This window comes from Camelus dromedarius, chromosome 3, assembly GCF_036321535.1.
Source record: "Camelus dromedarius isolate mCamDro1 chromosome 3, mCamDro1.pat, whole genome shotgun sequence".
Classification (NCBI taxonomy): domain Eukaryota; kingdom Metazoa; phylum Chordata; class Mammalia; order Artiodactyla; family Camelidae; genus Camelus; species Camelus dromedarius.
Window position 1 is genome coordinate 35,237,024 of NC_087438.1, and position 26,827 is coordinate 35,263,850.

The 26,827-nt window shown below is 38.7% G+C and overlaps 1 long non-coding RNA gene across 4 annotated transcripts in view; it reads right to left on the bottom strand.

Moving 5' to 3' along the window:
- Positions 1-23,445, bottom strand: part of LOC116150657 (uncharacterized) — a 36,546-nt gene extending 13,101 nt beyond the window's left edge. The window contains exons 1-3 of one of the 4 annotated variants that reach the window (XR_004134370.2): positions 23,070-23,431; positions 17,909-18,567; positions 2,464-2,606 (exon numbers count right to left, since the gene is read on the bottom strand). This is a non-coding gene — a long non-coding RNA (uncharacterized LOC116150657). Of the gene's footprint in view, positions 1-2,463; positions 2,607-6,753; positions 7,178-17,908; positions 18,568-23,069 lie in introns of those variants that run through there. The other 3 variants (XR_010378292.1, XR_010378291.1, XR_004134369.2) reach the window with 3 other exon arrangements.
- Between the last annotated feature and the right edge of the window lie 3,382 nt (positions 23,446-26,827).

Here is a 26,827-nt window from a genome sequence, read left to right on the forward strand (position 1 = left end):
TCCCCAAGAGGTGCAATTTTTGAATTCCCAGTTTATCCTTTCCCACCCCTTTTACCCCCTTACCATAAGTTTATTCTCTATGTGAGTCTGTTTCTGTTTTGTAGATAAGTTCATTTCTGTCCTTTTTTTTTAAGATCCCACATATAAGTCATATCATATGGTATTCTTCTTTCTCTTTCTGGCTTACCTCTCTTAGAATAACAATCTCTAGGTCCATCCATGTTGCTGCAAATGGCATTATTTTATCCTTTTTATGGCTGAGTAGTATTCCATTGTTTAAATATACCACATCTTCTTTATCCATTTATCTGTCAATGGACATTTAGGTTGTTTCCATGTCTTTCATGGCTATTGTAAATAGTGCTGCCATGAACATTGGGATGCACGTGTCTTCAAATTATATTTTTCTCTGGATATATGCCTAGGAGTGGGATTGCTAGATCATATAGTAAGTTTATTTTTAGTTTTTTAAGGAACCTCCATACTGTCCTTCATAGTGGCTGCACCAATTTTCACTCCCATCAACAGTGTAGGAAGGTTTCTTTTTCTTCACACCTTCTCCAACATTTATCGTTTGTAGGCTTTTTAATAATGGCCATACTGACTGGTGTGAGGTGATATTTCATTGTAGTTTTGATTTGCATTTTTCTAACAATTAGTGATGTTGAGCATCTTTTCATGTGCTTGTTGGCTGTCTGGATGTCTTCTTTGGAGAGATGTCTATGTAGGTCTTCTGCTCATTTTTTGATTCAGTTGTTTGTTTTTTGATATTAAGCTGTATGAGCTGTTTATATATTTTGGAAATTAGTCTCTTGTCGGTCACATCACTTGCAAATATTTTCTCCCATTCTGTATGTTGTCTTTTCATTTTGTTAATGGTATCCTTAGCTGCACAAAACCTTTTAAGTTTAATTAGGTCCCATTTGTTTATTTTTGCTTTTATTTTCATTATTCTAGGAGCTGGTTAAATACCTTTTATTTATTTTAATATGGTTCATTTAGACAGTATTTATCTCAATAGAGGGGAATATAAATGTAGAGAAAAATAATGTCTACATTTTGTAAAACCTAATTGGAAATGAAAATTTAAAAGTCCTGCCATGAATTTCCTAACTTGGTCCTCTTGAAGCTGACAGTGAAACTTTGCTCTCAGAAGTCTTGGTGGATTGGCCACTGGAGGCTTTCTTAACTGGGGAAATAAAACTTTTAAATCAGGAATCTGGGGAGATGAGCATTTTAAATGCAGGTTTATCATGTTAAAAAAATTCAGAAGAGCTAACACATTAAAATCTGTATATATATTTATAATTTATGTAAAATGGCAATCCTTATCTTGTGGCTGATCATAATAGCTGATATATCATAGGTGTTCAATAAATACCTTTTAAATGAGCAGATGGATGAATGTGGCAAAGCCAATGTCAATACCAGCACTTGCCAAAATAACAGTATCTAATGTCTATTGATGACTTATTATGTGTCAGGTATAGCTTAAACATATAGCACACCTTCTCTCATTTAAATCCTTAAGCAACACTAGGAAGTAAGGACTATTTTAAACTTTTATTTTGCAGATAAGAATACAGGGACCAGGGATATTTGTAACTTATTCAAAGTAAAGTTGTATACCCAAGATTCAAACTTGCACCCTATGGGTCCAGGTCTATCCTGGAATCCACAAGGATGTGCACTCTCCGAGAAACAAATCTCATCTGGGTCTGATTAAGCTCTGCTTAGTCACTCCCAGAAGAGAAGTGGTCTGCAGGCTTTCTGGAGGGGCCTCTTGGAGTTTAGTGATGAGGCTGACCAAGAAGGTTATGTGAGGACAAAATGATGTTGGGTAATGAGTGAGGATGGGCTATGGGCCAGGCTGTGGACTAAGGGAGTTGTCACTTCCTGTGGCTGAGGAGGTACTGCTCCTTCAGCAGAGTTCTGCAGGGAATCTAATGAGAAATACGTTTTTAAAAGTGAATGAAATACAGTAACTATGGGCCTCAGGTTTCAGTACCTAAATTCAATATGTTGTCCAACATGTACCCTGGTAAAATGAGCAAGGGTCAGAGAAGCCCAACCTCAAACACCTTTTTAAATTATAAGGCCCACGCCTTGGGAGAAGAAGGATCACCACTGTCAGTGGATATAGGGTCTCCTACCTTAGGTACTGGCCCTCTAGGAGGTCCTGGATTGCCCAGAACAGTCCTGACAAGGCAAAAAGTAACTCCCAGCAGGGGATCATCTGGATGGACTTTAAAAAAGATTCATAAAGTCTCCCAGCTTCTCCCTGTCATAATGACAGAAAGGAACTGTGGTGGCAACCCAAGAGAAGGTTCTCCTAAAGCCCTCCAGGATGGTGTGGGGTTGGGTTGCATAATAAAACCTCAAAATCTGTCCATTAAAATCAGGTTGATTAAAAAAAAATCAGGTGAAAATAAAAAGCAGTTCCTGAGCTCAGTGTGCACTCACCTCTCTGCTTCTTGTCATGAGACTTCATCCAAGGATACAGTACCACCTTGCTCCTCACCAGTGTCAGGCCAGAGCAGTGCAGGTGGGTCCTTCCACAGGAGTGGCTAAACACTGTCCAGTTTGGCTCAGAATTCCTGTTATATCTTAACATATTATTATAAATAATAATATATTAATATTATGTATTACAATATATTGTATATCAAAGCATTATATATATATATATATATATATATAATATATATATATATATATATATAACATACACTACTCGAATCCAATGGCTATAAAAGAGACCAGAAGCTTTCAATAGTATTATAAAAAGCAGAACTTTTTTTTTTTCCTGAATGAAATCATGCCTGGAACCTCAGCACAGAAAGTGAAGGGGTGCTCTCTAGTTTCCTGGGTAGGTAGAATGGGGGGTAGTTGGTGGGGTGATGGGTGGGGCTGGAATTGGGGCCATCCCAGAGGGGTCATCCCTGAAGAGACACCAGGGAATTAAAGTTCTCTGAGGGATGATCCACCCTTTGTTTTGGGGTCCTGCCTTGTATCCCCGTCTTAGTCCAGGGCCTGACCTGTTCAGCATTTGTTGAATGAAGTGAGGAAGAAGAAGGGAACAGGGGTGGTCACATCTGCATTCTCTGATAACTGGGCAAGGACTTCAGGGTGGGGATGAAGAACGGCTTTAAGTTTTGGAGGAGCCATTGGGCAGGCAATAAAACCTGTGTTTCTATGAACCGTTTGTTATTCTTCCTTCTGTTGCTAATGACTGATACTAATGTTTATTAATAGGCTAGTCATGTGTGCATGCATTTACATCTGAGTCTCAAGTCTTTTTTTTTTTTTTTTAAAGAACCAGCTATTTGGATCCTCCATCATCCCAATTGCCTCTTGGAACTCCTTCCAGGAGTCCCTGTAGGGCAGAATGTAAGGTTTTGTATTCACTGCACCCAATTCACTGCACCCTCTGAATGGCTCTGATGAACTTCCTCACAAGACCCTATGAGACATTTTAAAAGTAAAATGCCTGTAGGAAGTTTCTGAGAAATAAATGTGGGCTTTTTTAAAATTAGTGTTGTCTTCAGAAATGAATGTTTCATTTGATGATATCTAACATCATCCTGGAAGAGGGTGATGAGATTTGCAGTGATTCTAGATGTTCAGAGTTGGTTTCACTATTTTCTGAAGGAGAATTGAATTAGATGACTGCAAGTAATAGCATGCCAAGATTTAGCAATGGGTTTGCAGAATCCTTTAGTTACGTGTAAACATTTTCTGGTCGTAAAGTCTTCATCTTACTGCCAAAGGTGGAGTGGTGATTTAGTTGGGAAACATCGTATTTATCTGGGAAACATCAATAGCATTTTTTCTCACCTACCAAGTCATAAAAAGGATTTCATGCTTCAAGAACCAGGCATTTTCTGCTCTTATTTGCTGTTGTATTCTAGGCATCTAGAACAATGTCTTGTAAGTGGTATACACACAGTAACTAATTTATGAGTGTATGAAGCATGCTTCTCTGCAAGTCCATTGTGAAATTCAGGCACATGAGGCCAAAAGGAACCAGGTATCAACTTCTTTGACTTCTCAGACTTTAAACATTTTTTTCTCATCTGTGGATTCATTCCTTTACTAGGGTCCACCCAATTACTCCACATTTTTTGAGATGAATGGGATAGAAAAACCAACTTCTAGATCCAACCCAATAGAAAAAAAAAACAAATAGAAATTTGTAGAAATGTTAATTCCCTGATAGTATAGAATAGAGGGTCCCAACATGTCCAAGTATAAGGATGTCTATTTGATATTCAAAGTTTTTGCACATTGTCATCTAATGGTTGTATTTTTAGTATCCAGTGATCGCTTTTTTCCATAATATGTTTCCTCAATTAAAAATTCAGTCACATTTAAAAATAAATTTGCATTTTATTAATCAAAACCACATCTATAGAACTTGAAAAATAGTTATATATATAGTTATAAAAATAGTTATATATATATATATATATATATATATATAAACACTGATTTATAACAATGCTTGACACACATATAGATTCATGGACTACTCTCTTCCTTCCCCCCTGGTCCCAAATCCTATGGTGGAACTAATATAGATAGATCATATTGTATTTGTAAAGAAAAACTACTTTTGGTTAATTTACATAAATTATTTTAAGGAATGAAGTCCTAGTAGTACTAGTAGTAATAGATGAACACACTATAGCTATTCACCATCCTGAGACTAAAATTTTGAAGGGGTAAATTCCTTGAGATAGGAGAAGGGAAGGAAAACAAATGAGTCTTTCTCTTGCCTGTTTCTGACTTTAGCACTTCCCTGTCTTCCACATCATGATTCAGGACACAGGGCAGACATCTTGGAGAGCACCCCACCTGTGTTCTCTATTGTTGTCTGTGAGCCACCAACAGGTACCATTATTTTATTCATTCAAGAAGCCACCCTTTCAGGAATGTATATTGCTTCTTGGCCCCTGCCTGGTCCCTAGAAGTCCTGGGCAAAGAGCCAGGAAAAGAATGTGATTGCTCAGACGAAAATCAATGGGCTGGGATTTCTTCACCTTGGGTGACTCCAGTCTACTCAAGGAATGAACTGAATTGTCTCTGAGCAGGGAAAATAGTACATCCCCTTTGGATTCACTCCCTTATTTATAAGCCATAACTTCAGGAACAACAAGCTGGAGGACCTGCCAGCATCCTTGAGCCAGCATCTCAGCTGATGTCACAGTTAACAATCTGAAGTAGGGGCATGGGAGGGAGGGTGAGTAGTCTTGTAGGACTGAGCCCTTAGCCTATGAAATCAGATGATATCTCCAGGTAGATAGTATCAGAACTGAGTTAAATTGTAGGACACCCAGCTGGTGCTGCAGCTGGTGGGAAAAAAACCCTCACACATCTGGTGTCAGAATTGTTGTGACTATGGTAGTAGTGTAAGAGTAAAGGAGAAACACAAGGAAGGAGAAGTGAGTTTCTCCTACACAGTGAAGGTTATTAAGCAGGACCATTCCTGAAAAATCTGGTAGAGGAGCTGACCTGGCCATGCACTCTTTTGTCCTTGGTGCTTCCTCTTCTCTCTTGGCTATAGCATTAACATGGTGGCCAGAGCGGCAGCTGCCATTCTGGGACAAGAGGAGTACTGAGGTTGTAAAACTTACGTAGGCTAGTAAAGCACATAGAACAAACTTGGGCCCTTAATATCATGGCAGAATCTCTACAGCAGCCCAAACTACTCATCACTGGACTTAACTTTCAGGAGAGAACAGTAAATTCCATCTGGCTCAACTCACTGTTATCTTGTGGACTAAGAACTTTGATATTACCTGGGAGCTGGTTAGAGAGGTAGAATCTCAGGCCCTTCCCTGGTCCAACTCAATTGGAACGTGCATTTAACAAGATCCCCACATGCTTTGCATGCACACTTGCACACTGAGGTTGGAGAAATGCTGATCTAGATGTAGTTGGTATATGTAGCCCAGTCTCTCTGTTTATAAGAGATACAAGAATAATGCATCCCACTTGCCAGTACTAAAACATAATAAGAATCACACAATCATAGGGTAGAACAACTACAGGGACCTGAGTTCTTTGTATACAAAGAAAGGTAGCTTCCATGCAAATTAGTTAATTAATGTTCCAACCACCACATTTGGCACCAGGGATATCCTGGCTCTCAAGTTCATAATATAACAAGGGAGACATGTAAGCATTGCATTACAGTAACTGTTTACATGCAACAAGAGAGAGATGCTCAGATGTTTGGGGAAAACAGATGAGGAATCTAAGCCTTACCTCCTGGGCTATGGAGCAGGTTTAAGAAAACTTCTTGCAAGAGGTATCACCCAAGTAATTATGGATTATCTTGCTTCTTCTTCTAGCTTCAGGGATGCAGAGGCCATCCATTGTGGGCTTAGTCAGCCTAACAGCCTCCCAGAGGAAGAGTTGATGCTTAGAAAACACAGATTTCAGCACTAATGTCATCACCTTATGCCATCTTTAGTTTCTCAGTTTATAATGTGGGCTTCTTGGCTCCATTTTACAGTTGAGGACAATGTAGATGCTGAATAGTGAGTGTATTTCAAAAGACTCGGTGTAGGTGACCAATTAAGTCTATATGAGGATTTAGCATTCATTGAACTCTAATATCTTCTCAATTTTGTCGACATTGGGTTTCAAATTCCATCATTGATTAGCTATTTCTATTTATCTGTCTTCTCTGAACAATCTGAAGTTGGAAATCCTTTTGATAGATGTTTAGAATGTATCTTCCTCTTCTCTTTATATTTCTATTTGATATTCTTCAGTTCATTAGATTATTAAAAATGAAATCACATTTTTGGATATTTGTGGTTTGGCTGGCTAGCTGGGAAACTGTTTTCTGGCATTCATTAATGCTTTTTTTCTTTCCATTTAAAGAACATTTACTGGATTTGGTACTTGAAAAAAGAAAATGCCAAATTAAGAAATGGGAGGGAGAATAAATGCCCCGTGCATGCAAAAACCCAGAATGATTTTCTTCTCCCAATTTTTATGAATTTGACAGTATTGAGAATGAGAACATTGTTTCTAACAAAATCCAAATTTTTATTTCTCTCTCTAATTAATATGGCTTTAATTATTTCTTCTTCTTCTCCTTCTTTGTCTTCTTCTTTCCTACTGCTTTTCTGAAATGGCTTTCTAGATTCTGATCTTCTTCTTCCTTAAAATAGACCAAAATAGCCTTGGTGGTGAATACTATCATGGAAGTGAAACAGACAAGGACTCAGCTTGCCTCATGCTCGTGGTGTGTCTACTTCTCTATAGACAGTGCCTGGGTCCACAGCTGACTGTTTCCCGCTCCCCTAAGTTAACTACAACAAGGGGAAGACAACGAGAGCCTTGAAATCTTTTTGTATTCTCCTCTCTTCCGAAGAACTCACAAGTTTGCAAGTATTCAACCAGTGCTAACTAGAGGGTGTTGCCAAGCATAACAGACTATACACAAATGAACAAGGCCTCCCTCATATTGCAATCCCAGCAGAAAATGATGCAGCAAAAGCAATCCCCAACCCTTGGTTGCCTGCCACGCAAGTACTTGCTTCAAGCTCTGTATTCAGCCAGTTCTAGGATGCTGCCACCTTTTCCTGTGTTCAATACTTGGTTTACAGCCACAGTCCTCTCCACCCAGAATGTGTTATTTGGCTTTAACAAATGCAAGAGGAAGTGCCCTTCCCTGCACAGAAATCCAAACACAGGGTGAAACCACAGCTTGTTTTCAACAGGCCTCCTGTTGTGAGCCCTCCCGGCTGTACTGCCTTTCTGAAGTGATTTGGGGACTGGTGGTTTGAAGCAGTGGCCTCTGCCTCTTCCTGAGGATGCCTCTAACAAGGATCTTGAGATCATTAGTCATGATCTGAAGATTTACCAGTATGGCTCACTGAACCAGGTCATGCTTTGTCAGATGTGAAATTCTGATATTCTAACACATGGTTTGTTTGCAAATTGTGCTTAAATAATATATAACAATATAGTGCTCTGGAGTAGTGCTTTATTTATGGCTTCATTTACTCAATAATTTTTAAAAATATTTCTTGGACAGTGATTTATTTGTTCAGCATATTTTTTTTGGAAGGGGAGATAATTAGGTTTATTTATTTCTTTATTTTCAGAGGAGGTACTGGGGATTGAACCCAGGACCTTGAGCATGCTAAGCATGTGCTCTACCACTTGAGCTATACCCTTCCTCCCTCAGTAATTGTTTATTAAGTGACTAATACATGTCAGGTTCTGTGCTAGGTGCAGCAGTTACAAGGCAGAAAAGAGATAGCATTGCCCTGTGTGGGCTATGGATTCAAATCTGTCTCATCTCCGTTAAGTTGGCTGTATGAATAGATTATAGTGGGGATGCAAAAGGAGTGGTAGATTGAACTTAGGCAGGAGAGTTGCAGCCAGCATGTAAGATACCTTTTTGTAAATTGGAGCCTCATCCTCTGGGCTCATTTGGTTCCCACACTAGAACATGGGATTTGGTGAGTAGAATGTGGGCTGGATTTATCCCACACTCACCTCTGTGGCAGGTTCTGATCAGGACAGCTTTCTTTAAGGCATGGTGCTTGAACTCAGTCCTCAAAGATATAGAGGTGTCCACTGAGAGGACAGGTATAAACAGAGCATGCTAGAAGGAGGGGACCATGGAGCAAAGATATATGACACCACCTGGCACATTCTGGAAACTACAAGCAGTTGAACTTGGAGGAAAGGGGCATAAAGGGAAGGAGAGGTGGGCAGAGGCCTGGTTATAATCAACCCTGTGTTCCAAAGAAGCAAACTTTTCATTCTGAAGATTATGGGGCAACATTGAGGAAGTTCCCAGAAATGAGTGAGATGATCTTATCACTCATCTTCATGGCAGCATTGAAGTGGGTATCGGGTTGAAAACAGGGATAGAAAGAAGACCAAGAAATAATCCAGGTGATTATTTGAGTGAGTTTGAACTTTGAATGGGCAACAAGGATGGAGAGGTGAGAATAGATTTGAGAGAAGAGAAGGTGGTAGAACCTGCAGAACTTGGGGTCTGGTTGGATTCTAGAAGATTAAGGAGATTTGGGTGTCAAAGATGAATGAATACTCCCAGGTATCTTACTTGGGAGCCTGGATGGTTGCTGGTACTGTTCAGTTAAAAAGGATGCAGGAGGAGGAGGAGCTTAATGGAGTGCTCTTAGAGGAAGATCACTGGGTGCTGTCTTACTAATGGCTACTGTCTGTTTATGGCACTGTTCTAGCAACAATGATGGGCGTGGCAGGCAAAGTGCAGAGAAGCTTATCAGTCCCCACTTCATGTCATAGATGACTAAGGAGCTTTTAACTAGATCAAATCCAGAACTTAAGCTGCCTACCCTAACATCACACAGAGAAAAATATTCTTCCAAAACTATGGCTCCATTGGCTCTGACCCTGTCTAAGATGCCAGTGTTTGCCATTGTTCAAAGGGGCCATGGGGTAGGCCATTAGGTCAGCCTAATATAATGCATCCCCCTGAAAGGAAAGCCCCTCAAGCACGTGATTCGACACGTCAATACCATTGACTTGCCCTACAAAATGGGAAGACCACATTCCTTAGCTCTAATAAAATATGCTACTCTTCAGCTGCAAGGTGTGCATACACTCATGTAGTAAAAAAGTGGCCAGGGCTGGAGTTCATATACTTTATATTTCTTCTTCTAAGTTCTCAATTTAATGGGGGTATACATTTTTGAACTTTTTTCTTATGGAGGATTCCAAACATGTATGAAAGTAGAAGGGATAATATAATATATCCATCCATGTGTCCATCACCCAGTTTCAACAGTTACTGAGTTATAACCAATCTTGTTTCCTCTGTACCCTGCCAATATTCCTCCTTGTCCCTCGGATTATGGGCTATTTGAAAGCAAATCTACTGAAGATATATAGGTATAATATATATTTAGTGCATAAAATATTACATAGTATATAATATAAAATATATATAAATATATTTTTATATAGACTTTTTATTTTGGAAGTTTTAAATCTAAAGACTTAAGATTTCTTTAAAATATAAATACCGAATTTGCCCTATTACTAACATTTCACACTAGTAAATTACATTTGTGACAGTTAATGAACCAACACTGATACATTAACTATAATGTCCATGCGTTAGTCAAATTTCCTCAGTTTTCCCCTAATGCCCCTTTTCTGTTCCATGAGCCTATTGGAGGTATATTTTACTCTGCATTTAAAAATCATTGTGGCAGAGGCAGGTGGGAGAGTATAGCTCAGTGGTAGAGCACATGCTTAGCATGCACAAGGTCCTGGGTTCAATTCCCAGTATCTCCATTAAAAAAGAAAAATTGAAAAAAAAACCCTTTGTGGACTTAGGGATGTAACGCTCCATTTCATCCATTACGTGTAAGTTTTTCAGGTCTAAGAAGACTGCGTCACATCAAGTGTGTAATTCATCCCTTTCTCTGTCCCTTCTCCCTCTCTCTCATTCCCTAATGGGAAACGGATGTCAAGCACACAGGCCCACAACAGCTTAGGAGCATTGGTAACTTCGCTATCCTAGGAGCACTTTGGGCACACACCACTGAGGAATTGATGCTGGGACAAATCACTGAACAGAGTTTAGGACAATGGGGAAGCAGAGAATTCAGGAAAACACAATGTACCTTTAAAAATACATTTGTGAATTCACCACATGAACTAAATGAAATGGAACTAAAGGCTCCCGAGCTGTTTGGGTCAATGTCCACATTGGCTGTTCACAGTGTGGGAGGTTCTGAGAGTCGGAGGCCCCGCGGAAGCCTGGGGAGGGGCTGCTGGTTGTTCACCCTTCCTGACCTCAGGGCCACCTGGACAAGCCATTTGCTCTCTGCTGGCATCACAGGAAATCAGTTGTCTTTGGAGGTGCTTGGCTTGAATCAGTGGTGTGTGTGTGGTGCCACGTTTCTGATGCAATGCCTGCTTCCAGCCAGCCTGTCGAACAAATCTAAGTGCCTCAGGGCTGGCTGGGGGCCAGAATGGCGTCACTGCCCATTAATAGAAGTTGATGGAGCTCAGAAAAATGCTTTAGGTCTGGCAACAACCCAACTCCTCCTACACTGTGTCTGCCTCCAGGCAAATATATGGAAAAATCAATTTAGGGATGCTTATTTTCACCAGTTTGTGCTATTTTAAGCATTGATTTGCCTAGTTACTGTTGGATTTTTAAAAAATGTTCTGTGACACATCTTGTTTTTACCCAATTTATATATTCTTTTACAGGCTCTGCTTCTTTCCAAAAAGAGATTCGAGGATTTGAAATGCTTTATTACAAAGGACATTTATTATTAGCTTATAAGCTTCCTCTGCTTTTCCTTGATGATGTTCTTATGTAAATATAGTTGATGAAGTAAGAGCTTATTTATTTATCAAACATATGGATTAGCATTATGGATACATTCAGAGTGTACAGAGACATCATATAACAAGATAACACAAATTATAAATAGGTGAGAAAGAAAAAAGGAAACACAAGTTAGTAACTTGAAACATAGCCAGAAAGTAGGACTAAATAAATTGACAGCGTAAAGTCCTCCAAATGGGTCACGTATTAGTTGATAAGCCTCAGAAAAAATGAAGAAAGAGAAAACATGACCATTTGGGTAAACCATAGTGACAATAATCTAAAAAGAAGACACACAACTTTTTCTGATATCCGTGTCAGAAAGAAAACACTCTGTAATAACTGTCTTCAATAATACATATTAGAGACTATTATGGGCTGAATTGTAGGCCCCTCAAGTTCATATGTTGAAGTCCTAACACCCAAGTGCCTCAAAATGTGGTTGTATTTGGAGGTGGGGTCTTTCAAGAGGAAATTATGTTAAAAAGAGATCATTAGGGTGGGCCCTAACTCAGTATAACTGGTGTCCTTATAAGAAGAGAAAATCAGAGGGAAAAACATGTGAAGACAAAAAGAGAGAGGCTTCAGAAGGAACCAACCCTCCTGACACCTTGGTGTTGGACTTCTGGCCTCCAGAACCATGAGGAAATAAATTTTTCTTGTTTAAGCTGCCCAGTCTGTAGCACTTGATCACGGCAGTCCTGGCAAACTAATACAGAGCCACAGTGAGGTGTTTCCTAAGGGCTATCTCTAACGGCATCCCTCCGTGCAGGCTGATTACGTCACCCTAAGGTACACAGACTGCTCCTTTCCCACCTCGCACCTGAATTCACATGACTATTGTGAGAACTTTGATGTTCTTACGTAACCTTGCCAACCTGGCCACAGTCTAGAGGCAGGCACCTGACCCCAGCTAGACCAGTCAGAGCCCTTTCCTGGAATTTTTCCACCTGGAACTGAGAGATCTTGACATTAGTGCTCTCTGGTGGCAGGAGCTATAAGATGGAAGCCTTGTTAGCTGTCAGGGGCCATATTTTCTCCCAGGAAGGAGACGCCAGGCAGAAAGAGCATTATTCCAATTTCTAGTTTATTCTATTATTCAATAAATATTTATAGAATGTTACTATGTTCCAGGTGCTGGTCCAGTCATTCCTGAAGTTCATCAGCATCCCTGCTTTCTAGCAACTTAGTTTTTGCTACCCTTTTATTGATTTCATCACCAATAAAACCCCGTTTTTGCCCAAGCCAGAGCAAGTGGATTTCTGCCACTCACAACCAAAGTAATAGATTAGAATTCCCCATATTCTCCTTTCCCTCCATTCACACTGAATTTCTGGTAGCCTTCTTGAACAAGTCCCCTTGTCTCAGGATAACAAGAGTCAGTAAAAAGATAATCATGTTTCTCAACATAAAAAATAAGCGAAGTTCAAATATTAACTATGCTAGTTTCCTTGCTTTGCCTGTAAAAATCTATCTTTTTTTCCCTAGATATCTGAGCTACTCGGATACCTCCTTTCTCCTTCAGATTTGAGGGGGTGGTTACAGAGGCTTTTATTCACAACCAGGGGAATGTGTCAAAGAGTCAGAAGTATCTAACCTCTTTTATAACCTCTTCTAAGGCATAAATGAGTGGTAGTAAAAACATTCAATCATGATATGTATTAATGAAATTTCTTCCATCTAGTAAATCACTCTCATTTCTTTAGTATTACCATTAAATAGCAAGCAAGTGCATTATCTGTTCCAGTTCATGTGGAATTTATCTTTTTTTTTAATTTAAGAATAGTTGATTTATAATATTGTATTAGTTTCAGTTCTATAGTAAAATGGTACAGTTATACATATATCTATTTCAGATTCTTTTCCATTATAGGTTATTACAAGATATTAAATATAGTTCCCTGTGTTATACAGTAAATCCTTGTTGTTCATCTATCTTACATATAGAGGTTTGTATCTGTTAATCCAAACTCCTAATTTACCCCTTCCACCATTTTCCCTTTAGGTAACCATAAGTTTGTTTTCTGTCTGTGAGCCTGTTTCTGTTTAGTAAACAAATTTATTTGTATTAATTTTTAGAGCCCACATATGTGATATTATATAATATTTGTCTTTGATTTACTTCACTCAGTATGATGATAAACTCTAGGTCCAACCATATTACTTCAATATTTCATTCTTTTTTATGGCTGAATAGTATTGCATTGTGTATATATATATATATATGTATATATATATATATATATATATATATGACATCTTCTTTATCCATTCATCTGTTAATGAACACTTAGTTTTCCTCCATGTCTTCGCTATTGTAAATAATGCTGCTTTGAACATTGGGGTGCATGTATCTTTTCAAATTATAGTTTTCATCTTTTCTGGATATATGCCCAGGAGTGGGGTTGCTGGATCATATGGTAAGTTTATTTTTACTTTTTCAAGGATCCTCCATACTGTTCTCCATAGTGGCTGCACCAATTTACATTCCCCAGCAATGTAGAAAGGTTGCCTTTTTTCCATACCCTTTCCAGTATTTATTTGTAGATTTTTTAACCGGTGTGAAGTGATAACCTCATTGCAGATTTGATTTGCATTTCTCTAATAATTAGTGACGTTGAGCATCTTTTCGTGTACCTGTTGGCCATCTGTACATCTTCTTTGGAGATAAGTCTGTTTAGACTTTCTGCCCATTTTTTGATTTGGAATTGTTTGTTTTTTGATATTGAGTTGTATAAGCTGTTTGCATATTTTGGAAATCAACCCTTGTTGATCTCATCATTTGCAAGTATTTTCTCCCATTCTGTAGCTGTCTTTTCATTTTGTTGATAGTTCACTTTGCAGAAGCTTTTAAGTTTGATTTGGTCCCATTTGGTTATTTTTGCTTTTATTTCTTTTGCCTTCAGAGACTAATCTAAGAAAATACTACATACCTTTTAGGAAAGATGCACACAAATTTTTGTGAACTTGTTTATTTTCTCATTTCTTAACTTTTGTTTTTTCCCAAGACAGAGGGGAAAAAAATCATTAACTGTATGATGAAGTTTTGAGTCCTAAACAGGAAATGGGCACTCAATCAAGGATTTTTAAAAACATACTCAATACTTTAATAGATGTTTTCTATTCTGACAAGTGACACCAAACCCAAAAACCTAATACTTAGAAAAAAATTGGATCTTCTGCTTTCATTTGGAAATGTCCTATTATCTCTATTTTTTGTTGTGGAAACACATGATCTTTAGCAACTTGAGTTTAGAGACAAGCACTACTACTTGGTAGGTGGGAGGATGCTGCCAAGTAGGTCATTAAGCTCCAGAGCCTCGGGTTTTTCCTCTGTAGAATGGGAATTAAAATTCCTACTTTGCAATATAGTTGTGATGTCAATGATATGTAAATGACTGTCACAAGTGTCTGGTATATTGTGGGCATTCAATTACCACTCAATTCACTATATAATTGCTTATCTCTAATTTTCAACTGCCTTGTAGGCTTACTGTCTATCCTTTCTTTTATGATTTTTTAAAATCATTTGATGCATACAATTGCTGGGCTTATGGTGACACAGAACTGCTACTATGGCATTTTTTGGCTTTCATAAAGAAGCACAGGTGAGAAAAAGGCAGAAAAGAAATACTAATTCTATATCAAATCATTTATTTATTCATAGAATTTATTCATAGCAAGTAACCAGTATAAATAGTTCATACAACTAGAACAGCATGAGGTTTTCAAACCAAATTATGCATGTCAATGACTTTCAGCTAAAGATCAGCAGGAACACATCTGTTGGGTTTATTACTTGTTGCAGGGAAGCAAACTGTGCACAGTAAGAGGGGATTAGAAAGGACTTGCAGGCTATGGGCTAATGTTAGGTGACATGGGGATGGGGAAAGGATACAGGGATCATGCCTAGATTGAATGCTGTCAGGAAGAGGAGCAAAGCTTTGACTGGGTATCTTAATAAATCCAAACTAGGAAGAGGGAAGGCTAAAGTTATAATTGGTAAAGAAGCAGCAGTTACTCAGATGAGCAAGAATAGGGGGATGTTTGGTCATTTTTGTGATTTGGAAAATGTTCATAGTTTGTCTGAGTTCAAACATGATACAGAGCAGTCTTTATGTCTTGATCCATTACAGTCAACAGAGGGGTCTTGTCTGAAGCTGACGTCCTGAGAAATTGTTTACATTCAGTTGGAGAACACATGGCCTATCTGTAAACACCAGGGTGCTTCCTAACAACTGTGAAATGTAGCTGTAAGTGTCAAGCCAGTTTCCTTATGTCAAGCTGCTTTTCTCATTCTTATATATTAACATAGTCTGTAACAGAATTTAGGTGCAGTTAACAGGCACCGCTCTATTTTATGAGAATGAGATTTGATACAGAGAATTAGGTGCTTACAAAATTGCTGAAATATGATTGAAATAATAGCTCTGGGTTGGAATCCAGAAACAACTCCAGAAACCACCCCATTGAACTGATCCTCCTGGGGAGCTGTTAACCACTTAATTTCCTACCGTCTTGATTGTGGCCATCGTCACTGAAGTTGTTCACTCCAAGAATATGTTAGCTTATGTACTCTTTGGAGATCAGGAAGCCACCGCTGCAACACTTAGCCTTGAAGCCATGACCCATCTGATAGGTACATTCTAACTTATCTGAGCCCTGCATTTTGGCTCTTACCATGCTGGTGACCAGAGCACAGGAACCTCAGCTACCTCGGCCATAGGACATTGTAACTCTTCTGCAGTAATCTTTACCAACAGAAACAGCACAAGTTGCAAACAGCCCATTCCCTCTATCACTTCCAGTTTCCAGATCTCAAGTCAGCAATCTGGTTGCCTGGCTCAAATCACTTCTAGAACTCTAGCTGCAAGGGAATTGGGTTAGTGTTTAGGTGTTCCAGCCTCTGCAGTAGGAAGGCATATTGGAAGGAGGTTGGAATGGATGTTGATTTCCAGGCGAGGTTATTCATCACAAGCCTTAACAGTAAAGCGCCCTAGCTATAACCCTGATTCAGTCATTTATTTGCTATGTGAAGTTAGAAAAGTATCATCACCTTTCTGGGTTTCAGTCTCTATGACCAAGTTAGACTGGTTGATATCCAGGATTTTTTCTGATTCTAGAATTCTGTGACTCTGTTATTAATTTAAAAAAAAAGTTTTCTTAAATATATACACTTTGAAAAGTATTTTCTGTGCTTTTTTAAACATAGATTTCCTTCCCCCATTAATACTTGTAGTAGATTAACAAGTCCTCCAAGATGATTGGTGGCCTCAAGTGATTTTCACCTCCCAGTATTCTTATCCTTCCATATTGAATAGTGCTGACTGGGATATTGAGATATTGTGAACATAATAGTGTGGGACCCAGGGTTAGGTCATAAAAAAATTGCAGGTTCTACCTTTGCTTTCTCTTAGATGATTTACTCTGGGTGAAGCCAACTGTCATATCATGAGGACATTTAAGAAGCACTGTAAAAAGGTTCAGGTGGTTAGGAGGCCTTCTGACTATAGCCAGCTTCAATCTGCCAGCCAAGTGAGTAGCTCCCTTGAAGGTGAATGTCCCAGACCCAGTCAAGCCTTCAGAAAGTAACTCTGGCTGATATCTTCACTGCAACCTTATGCAAAACTTTGAGCCAGAACTACCCTTCTAAGCCACTCTCAAATGCCTCACTCACAGAAACTGTGTGAGACAATAAGTATTTAATGCCATTTGAAGCCACTAAGTTCTGGAGTAAACTGTTATGCAGCAACAGAAAACTAATCTATTCCCCATTCAGTATGCAAAATAGCATAAGAATTACTGAATTTATTTCTTAATTTCCAACATCTAATTTCATTTGCTTATTCTTTCCTGACATAAAGATAGTAGCCTGTGAGATTATATCTCTAGGACATATTAGAAACGATTAAGAAGTGTGTATATCAGAATTAAAACTAAGTAGTTATTTCCCAAGATTTTATAAAATGTAGTAATGGGTAGACAGGAAAAGACCTTATTGTTAATATATTAAATAGCAAATATTTTCTCAGGCAAAATGCCAGGCATTTGAAACTTATCATGGGCTAATACAGTCTTTGAAAATAAAGCTAATGAATAGTTAAAACAACACTTTCACAGATCTGCAAAATGACTTTTAGTTTATAAAGGAACTACACTGTTTCTATAGGTTAATAAACACTATAATATGTTCATGAAAAATCAAAGTTGCCTGTTATTGAATTATTTTTGGTTTCATCTAAAAGGTAAAGAAATTAATCTAATTTCTTCCTGTTTATGATGGCTTAAAGTTTCATTGAACAAAGAATCTTCCAACAAAATTTACTTTATATTTTTTTCACCAAGTTTAATTTTAAATAAGTGTCTTTTCTGGATCCTGTACCCATTTGTGATAAGAACATAATTTCTTAATTAGAGCAGCAATCTTCCACTTATTATTAAAAGTAGGAGTACATGAGTTTTGGAGAATATATCAACTAGAAGTCTGAGTTGCAAGTGCCACAAAACTTGTATAAGTCAGCTTAGATAAAAAGAGGAATATACCGGACAGTCACGGCAGTCTTCTGGAATTCGGGTCACAGCCAGGTCCCCACAGAGCTGGAGCCTGCGGCACCAATGGAGCCAGCGCTGGAAAGCCGCCAGCGCTCCCTCCCAGCCTTGTCTCTGCTTCTCTGGGTGCCAGCTTTGTCTTGTGGCAGACTGGCTCTCTCTTTGTTGTGAAAAACACAGTTGTTGGCAGTTACCAAGTTTTGTATTTTTCAGCTTCCGTCACTGGAGACTTGCTCCCTGGTCTGAAATGCAAGTTCCTGGTGAACTCCAGTCAGAACTGGGGTCACGTTGTTCAACATGGCTGCTCTCGCAGTAAATGGGGAGGGAGGGAGGTTTCCCAGAACAACAGTGAGCTGGAAAGACAACACAGTGTGTCCCGTGTTTCAGGTTCCTGGAGCTGTTGTAACAAAGCACCACAAACTAGGTGGCTTGAATATCAGAAATTTATTGTCTCACAGTTCTGGAGGCTAGAAGTCTGAGATCATGGTGTTGGCAGAATTGATTCCTTCTGAGGGCTCTGAGAGGGAATCTGTTCCAGGTCTCTTTCCAACTTCCGATATTTTGCTGACAATCTTTGGCATTCTTTGGCTTGTAGAATCATCACTCTAATCTTGACTTTATCTCCCTGTGTGTATTCTGTGTCCAAATTTCTCCTTTTAATAAGGACACCAATCATACTGGATTAGGGGCCACCCTAATGGTATGATCTCATCTTAACTAATTCCATCTGCAATGACCCTTTCCCCAAACAAGGTCACATTCTGAGGTATTGGGGGCTAGGACTTCAACATGTAATTTTTTGGTGGGGGAGGGAGCATTATTTAACCCATAACACTCCATATAGGGCAGCACATCATGTACAGGGTACCAGAGACCAAAGAATGGAAGCAAGAAGTGAGGACACAGAGAAGTAAACCTAGAATTATGAAACCCTTCAGATTTCATCTTCCAAGAGAGAAAAGTAAGGAACAAATCTGCACTCAGAGAAGACAGTGGAGAATGTTTTAGTGGTGATGAGGTAAAGTTAGGGATATAGATTAATATGGAATACCTCATGGCTATAGTAACTCATTGACTTGCATGCACAGTCCCATTTTCTTTCTCAGGCTCACCCTCCCTTCAGACTTTCAGTTGCCAAGGGTCGGGGGTACTATGGGGTGTCAATGGAAACAAGCAGAACCAAGAGCCCAGCTTTTTCTGCTGTGCTGTGAACCTGAACAGGATTGGACAATAGAGTTTGGAAAGAGGAAGAAAGTCAGGTGCAGTGCCTCCCTTTCCCCTCCTGCCTCCATGAGGGTGCAGCGAGGGGCCTGCAGTCTGGACTTGAAGGGTGGCAGTGAACGTTTGCCCCATTTCCTGCCTGGGTCTCCCAAGAGCTGAAGCCCTGCAGATGCCCCTGTCCATTGAACACTTGGAGGGCAGCAGAGGTAAAAGCAAGCATCCTCTGGGACTCAGAATGGCATAGGAGGCATCAAGATGCCCTGTAGCCACCCATCTCCTTGCACTACCCATCCCAAGAGGAGAGAGAAGTCTCCACAGCAGAGCATGAGTGGGTGCAGACCAGCCACAATGTCATAAGGGCCCCATAGAGCTTGGGACTGAACCCAGCAGAAGAGGGACAGAGTTTTTCATTGACTACATTTTTAATCAGAAGAGGCAGATTTAGCTTCAGCTAAACTGAGCTAAATCCAGTAATGGAAATTACCATAAATCAACAGGATTAAAGTTTCCACTGTCAAAGCAGGAAATCCGAATTAGAGACATGATTGATTACGAAGTTCAACAACAAATGTTGTATGTAAAAATTAAATCTTATTATGTTTTCATTATTCAGCACTTACTATGGGCCATAGACACGTTAATTTGCACAGCAAATCAGTGGGTCTTACTATTATTTATTCCCATATTACAGATAAAAAGACTAAGGTTTAGTGAAGTTGAGAAATTTGAACTGAAAGCTAAGTGTGGGTGAATTGTATGGTATGTGAATTATTATCTCACTACAGCTGTTACAAAATAAAATGAAACAACTCTGCTCAATAATAAAGCCTTCATACCATATTTCATAGGAAATATCTTGCTTAGGTGGGGCTGTTGATGGTAGCAAGAAAAATGTGCTGTTCTAGTTTGCATTTTTCTTGTTTAGGAGGGTATAACATATTCCCAAGACAGAGATTTATTAATTTGGTTATAAGAACTTCCAAGGCCAGGGCCTGACAAAATAAAGTGGATGTAAGTCCTTCCTTCCTGTATTCCAGTGACATGTCTTTCATGAAGAGTCACATTGTCTCCTCAGAACACAAAGACCAGATCAAAGCCTGCTTTGTTTATGGGGGAAAGGGGTAAAGTTCACCATCTTTTTGGACATTATTTAGATCCATCACTTTTCAAAATCATGTTTTATGTGATTTTGATGAAATCTTAATTTAATCCCTTATTTGAAGCCACCAGTACCTCTTTGAAGAGGGAGACATCGAATATACTAGGAATTCATTCTGTTTTCATATGCCACTAAAAGCAAAATAAATTATCATCTTATAAGATTTATGAAAGAAATATTCATATTTTTTTTCCTAAGTCTTTTGTAAATTCACAAGCATGATGACCCATTTGTTTCATAATTTATGGTAATTAATTCAAGTTGGATCTCATTTTATAACATATTCTCTTAGAGAAATTACTTGACCTGGGCTGTCAAAATGGATATTTGTTGAAATGACAAATTTGAAAGCCTGTGAGAGTTTTGTTCACAAGCCATAAGAGGAATGAAGGCGACATTTCAAAGTCCTTTAATTATCTCAGATGATGTGATAAGGAAAATAATATACTAACAGCCAAAGCAAAGTCATGCATTGGGATGAAGTCAGTTACATATACAATGGATTTCTTTCTCTTGAAAACCACGATCTGGACACATTTCAGTAACTTTATTCTTCAGACACAAGCAGTGAACCACAGAGAAACCATGAGGTCTGTGATTCTGCAGGGGGCACTTTCAAAATGCTGATTCGCTGCCATGGAAGGTCGCCCAAGGTACTGAGCAAAGTGAAAAGTGCAAGTTGTCCAACAATGTATACAGTGTAGACCATTCACAAGGGAAAACAGATAAGATATGGTATATTATGATTGGATACAATACTATACTTTGTTATAAACATAGAAAGACAATTCTGAGAAGACCCCAAAGGAACAGTTAATAGTTGATGCCTTTGGGAAGAATAATCGGGAAGGATGGTGTCTTTTACATATAATGGTTAAGAAGATTTTGTGGTAAAGATATTAGGAATATTAAAATTAATAAGTAAAGAAAATAAAAATAAAACAAAAATAGTGAGTTTCCACTTCATAAAGAATTGCAGGCCATGATGCTGGGTTTGTCCCTTGGAAGTGGACCCTAGCAGCCCACCACTTACTTGCTGACCCACCAGCAGTTTGTTAACTGCTCTGGGTCTGAAAGTCGTCATGTGCTGGCTGACCCCTATTGAGGTATCATACACTGAGCCACCAGGAGATGACAGCACATTGTATCCCCTCCGTCTGTATCTGTCGATCTTTCTGAAGTAGTAATAACAGCACATATAAAAGACTAAGAGGATGATGGTGACGGCTATTGTTAGAATGTGACTCACAGCATTCTAGTAGATATTTAAGTTCACTAAAACTGAAAAAAATTCACAGAAAACAACGATTTTTGATTCGAAAGAAAGAACACTTCAGTCTTCAGTGTTGTGATAACTAACCAACAACAAAAGTTGGATAAGTTACGTTTTGACCGTCTCCTGAACCCACCATCCTGCCGATCTGGAATACTGAAAACATGTATTCTGGAAGACTTGTAGAATGCGGTTTCATTTATTTTACTTCACTGTTTAAACTGTATGTTTTTATTTTTTAAAAAACTGCATATTCATGTGAGAAGAGAGACACCTATTTTCTAGACATTCTAAACTTTCTCTTAGATGTCCCTTCATCCTTGATATTCTACTTCCCTCCAGCTATAGATTTTATCTGCTGGGAGAGAATAATAAATGATAGTATATTGAAAAAAATCAATGCTGATGGCTTCCAACATCAAATCAAAAGATGAGCATTTCCAGTAAAAGGTTTCAAAGGTATTAATAATAACACTTGATTTTATGTTTTTAAAAATAGAATATAAAATTTTGAAAAATTTGGCAAAGTGTCAGTGTTAGGCTGCAAAGTGGATATATCTACAAGCAAGTAAATATCTGTCGATTGTATCTCCTTGTTAGGATGCTTTGCTCTGCTCTGTCTGATTTTTCAGATGTGACAGGTCCCCAAGACAAACCTCGTTTCCAAAGTACCAGAGAAAACTGGACTCTGGAGATGTGGCCTCATTTCTATATTTTTGTCTCTTAAAAATGCTATGTTTACTCTCACCTCAGGGCCCTCCCGCTTGCTCTGCTGGGAATGCTCCTTCCTAAGACATGCATGTTGGCAGCCTTTGTTTCACCATTTAGGTCTGTAATATGCTGAATGATGGACCCCAGTGAAGCCCACATCCTAATCCTCAGAACTTGTGAATATATTAATTTACATAGTATCAGGTTTGCAGATGTGATTAAGGATTTTGGGATAAGAAGATTATTCTGGATTATTTCAGTGGGTCCAAGGAATCACAAGGGTTCTTATAAGTGTAAGAAGGATACAGGAGAGTGAGTGTCAGAATGAGAGATTTGAAGATGCTATTCTGCTGGCTCTGAAGTTAGAGGACAAGAGCCACAGTTAAGAAATCCAGGCAGCTTCTAAAAGCTGGGAAAGCAAGGAAACTAGAGGCTTCAGAGGGAATGCAGTCCTGCTGACAACTTGGTTTTAGCCCAGTTAGACCTGTGTGGGACTTCTGACCTCCAGAATCATGAGATAATAAATTTATGTTGTTTTAAGTCACTAAGTTTCTGATAATTTGTTACAGAGCAATAGGAAACTAATACAAGGTCTTAACTCAAATGTCACCTCTAGGAGGGAACTTCCTCAAACCCTAACTAATTAGTCACTCTTCACCATATTAACTATCCTCTTTTAGCCTCTTCATTGTATTTATAGGTACATGAAAATATTTTAGATAATAAGCACATTAAAAATATATTTTCCCTCCTATTAGCATATGAACTCTTTAGGGACAGCACTTGCTCACCGTTTAGCCCCAAAAGCTGGATGAACATCTGGTCCAACATAGGTGCTTATGAAAATGCATAATTCTCCTTCATTTTCGTCATTCTTTGTCCTCCTCTTCTTTTGTAGAATGTACCTGTGGGAAGACCAAAAAAAACTTATTTTCATTTTAGACATTTGTGTTGATGGCAAAACAAACCACTTGGAGCCATTTCTAAACGCTAAATGGGAGTGAGAGGCCTCCTGATCCCCCCTTCTCTCCTGCTTTCTTTTCTTCCCAACATTGGGAGTGAGTCAGGCCAAGCAAGTTATTCCAGAATTCCATCAGATTGTTCAAGCCAAGAAGGAGGCTGAAATTTTAAGATTCAGATCTCTGGTAAATTTCCTAAAGGATATAACTTGGGCCTGAGCTTGATGTACTTCCTGATATGATATTATCATTTATTTGTGACTTATTGCAAGCCCTCCGTGGGCATGAACGGCCCAAGAGGTTGGTGGGTGGGGTGAGTGAGGCATTGTTAGATGCCTGCACTGGCCCACGGTGTCCTGCTTTCCTTGGCCACTGTGGACTTGTCCAGCCATCTTTACCCACTCTCCTCCATGCAGTTTATGTTCTTAAGCCCCCTAGAATCCTTGCTGCTCCCTGGAAATACTGTACTTTCATGCTCTGTGATTTCTTCATGTTGTGTCTGAGTCTGGAAGGTCTGTCTCCTCGTTCACACGGCAAACTCGTGGTCTCCCTTCAGAGACAGATCTTTTCTATTCCCCGCCACTTCTCCCCTGGGTAACACTTATAAGAGCAGTATATATTCATATTGACTGTCTTGTGCAGGAACACTGTCTTGTGCACTCTGGAACCTCTAATGCTTAGCACAGGGACTGACACAGTCATTTGCTGGAGGGACGAATCACTATGCTTTATTAGACTGGACCAGGGCCATTCATCATTCATCCCTGTATCTCAGAAAAGTGAGTAGCCCAGAGTACACTAAATAACTTGAGTTAAATGGAAGGGGTGGTAGAAACTGTTAGTCTCAGCTTGTAAGATTTTTAGTTTGGCACTTAACTATCTAAAACATTTCTCAGCTTTACAGATAGCTGTGGCCAAATGACTAAGTTCTGGTCAATGAAATGTGAGCAGAAGTGTCATGTGGCAGCTTCTAGGAACCTTCATCAAGAGAATTACATATGCCCTTTGACTCTTCTTTGGGTCCCACCTCCCATTCTCTTGTCTAGTACATGGGTGCCTCAAGTCATGCAGTGTCAGAAACTCAGTGTGGTCTCCTGGGGCTAGTAATGGTAGGATACTGTTAATATCCCTGGCCTGGGACAAAAGAAATAAGTGATCATTGGCATCTGGAAGAAGAGGGTTGAGGGTCATTCACCAGGAGCCATATTAGGAAGAGAATCAGTCAACCTGCTGGGAGATAGCTAAGGGAATAAATATCTGACCTCACTTTCCTCCATCTTCAAGTCAATGTTTCTGATAAACTGAATGAACTAGAAATTTTAAGGCAAGGGAACCCACTGTTGCGGGGACCTCCAAGGGCACAGAAGGTGGAGAAGGGTGGAGGGAGGATGTGGCTGGGTAAACAGGATATTCAGCACACTTGGGTAGACCTGTTTTCTCATTTTAAAAATAAGGGAATATGATTGAAAAAAATCTCTACTGTTCTTTCTGGTTGTTATATTCAGAGTAGATTTTCTGCATTAATTGGTTTCACTTTCTCAGACCTTCATGCTAAGGCTACAGGCCGAATGCAGTCAGGCACTTCAGAGTATCAGATAGTACAGACCAGCGTTCCAATTCCAAACCGTATTAGCTGGTAACTAATATGTCAAATTTAAAAGTCCAAAAACAGATCCAAACACATATAAACAATTGATTTTATGACAAAAGTAGCATAGCAGACCAGGGGCAAAAGGATAGTCTTTGTAATAAATAATGCTGGATCAGTTGTATACCTTTATGAAAAAAGTAAATTTTAACCTGTACTTTGTACATAATTCCAAATGGACTGTTGACCTAAATGTAAAATAAAACAACCAAAAAAAAAAAAATAAATAAACTTCTAAAGAAAACAGAGGAGAGTATCTTCATGATGTTGCTGTAGAACAAAAGTATGGATAAAAGATTTGAAAAGCACTTTCCAAAAGAAGCATATACAAATAGTCCATAAACATAAGAGAAGGGTTCAGCTTCATCAGTTATTAGCAGAATGACTAACACAACAAAGTTATGCAATGACAATTTCACAGTTCTCATTACATGCTGACAATAACAAGTGTTAGTAAGGATGTGGGGCAACTGGAACTCTTCCATACCACTAGTGAGTATGGAAATTGGTACAGCCACTTTGTAAAACTGTTTTCTAGTATCTACTAAAGTTGATCATACACAAAACCTATGACCCAGGATAACTAAGCATATCCACAAAAGAAATGCATGCCTATGTTCATTTAAGACATATATATTCAGGAATATTCATAGCAGCATTATCTTTAAGAGCCAACAACTTAAAACAACCCAACTGGAAATCAACAGTAGAATGGATACATGACTTGTGGTATATTTATATAGTGAAATACTAGTCCAGAGCAATAAAAGTGAAAAATTATGACATGGGACAACAAGGCTGAATCTTATGAAAAGTACACAGAAAAGTATACACTGAACGATTACATTTAGGCAGACACTTAAAATGAGCAAAGCAGCAATCAGTGGTGTCAGAAAGCAAGGTTATGCTTAGGCCTTTTGGAGAGATATAGGAACTGGGTGGGGCCTGAGGGCAACTGATGGAGGCTGGTAAATTTTTGTTTCCTGATTTTGGTCTTGGTTCTGTGGGTGTGTTCACCTATGAAAGCTCTTTGAGCTGGACAATAATTTTGTTTGTTTCTATAAACAGAGACTTACTGACACCAAGTAAGTGTTATCATTTAATATGGCTTTTTTTTTTCTTCTTTTAAATAAAAGCCAGGGCAGGAACCCAAACAACAGCCCTTTGCTATTCAACACTAACATAAAGATTAGGACAAGAGCATGTCTGTATTGCCATTGAGGAATTAATGGAAGTGAATTATTTCAAACAGGGTTTCTTTGAACAAGTGCTCATAACCAGAAAGGTTTCCCAAGTCATTTGTAATACCAAATTTCACTGGAGTCTGGAGCCTTGGGTATTGTGTTAGGAATCATATGCAATGAGATCACTTTCTTTTGCCCACATTTCTATCTGATAAAGAAAATAAATCTACTTGACAGAACAAAGAGTTGCCTCAAATGAAAATATGTTGAGAAAAGGGCAGCATTATTCTCAACTCTGAGTATCTCAGAGAAAAATGATATGAGGTTTAAAAGAAAGAGTTCTCTGTCCTGAAAAAGATTAAATTTTTACCTACTCTCTCAGCAATTAATACATTTATTAAGTAAATTCACATATTTCCAATTATTTTAGGTGGCTTAAAGGAAAGACACATCAACATAGCCTAATGATAAAAATAACAATACCCAAGACACCCAAAACAAGAGCCATGTTGAAGGTGAGGAGTGGGAGGTAGTTTTACCATAAAATCTATTTACACCAAAGTTACTCCAATTCTGTACCACATTTCACTCTTACTGTCCAAGTGGCCAAGATATAAGAGAAATATAATAAATTAGTTTTCCATTAAAAAAAAAGAAAGAAAAGGAAAGAAGGAAGTGTGCTAGACCAACATGATGGACAAGCATTCCCAGCATATTTAGAGAAAGCAATTAGGAGGATTGTTTACATAAGGTTTTTA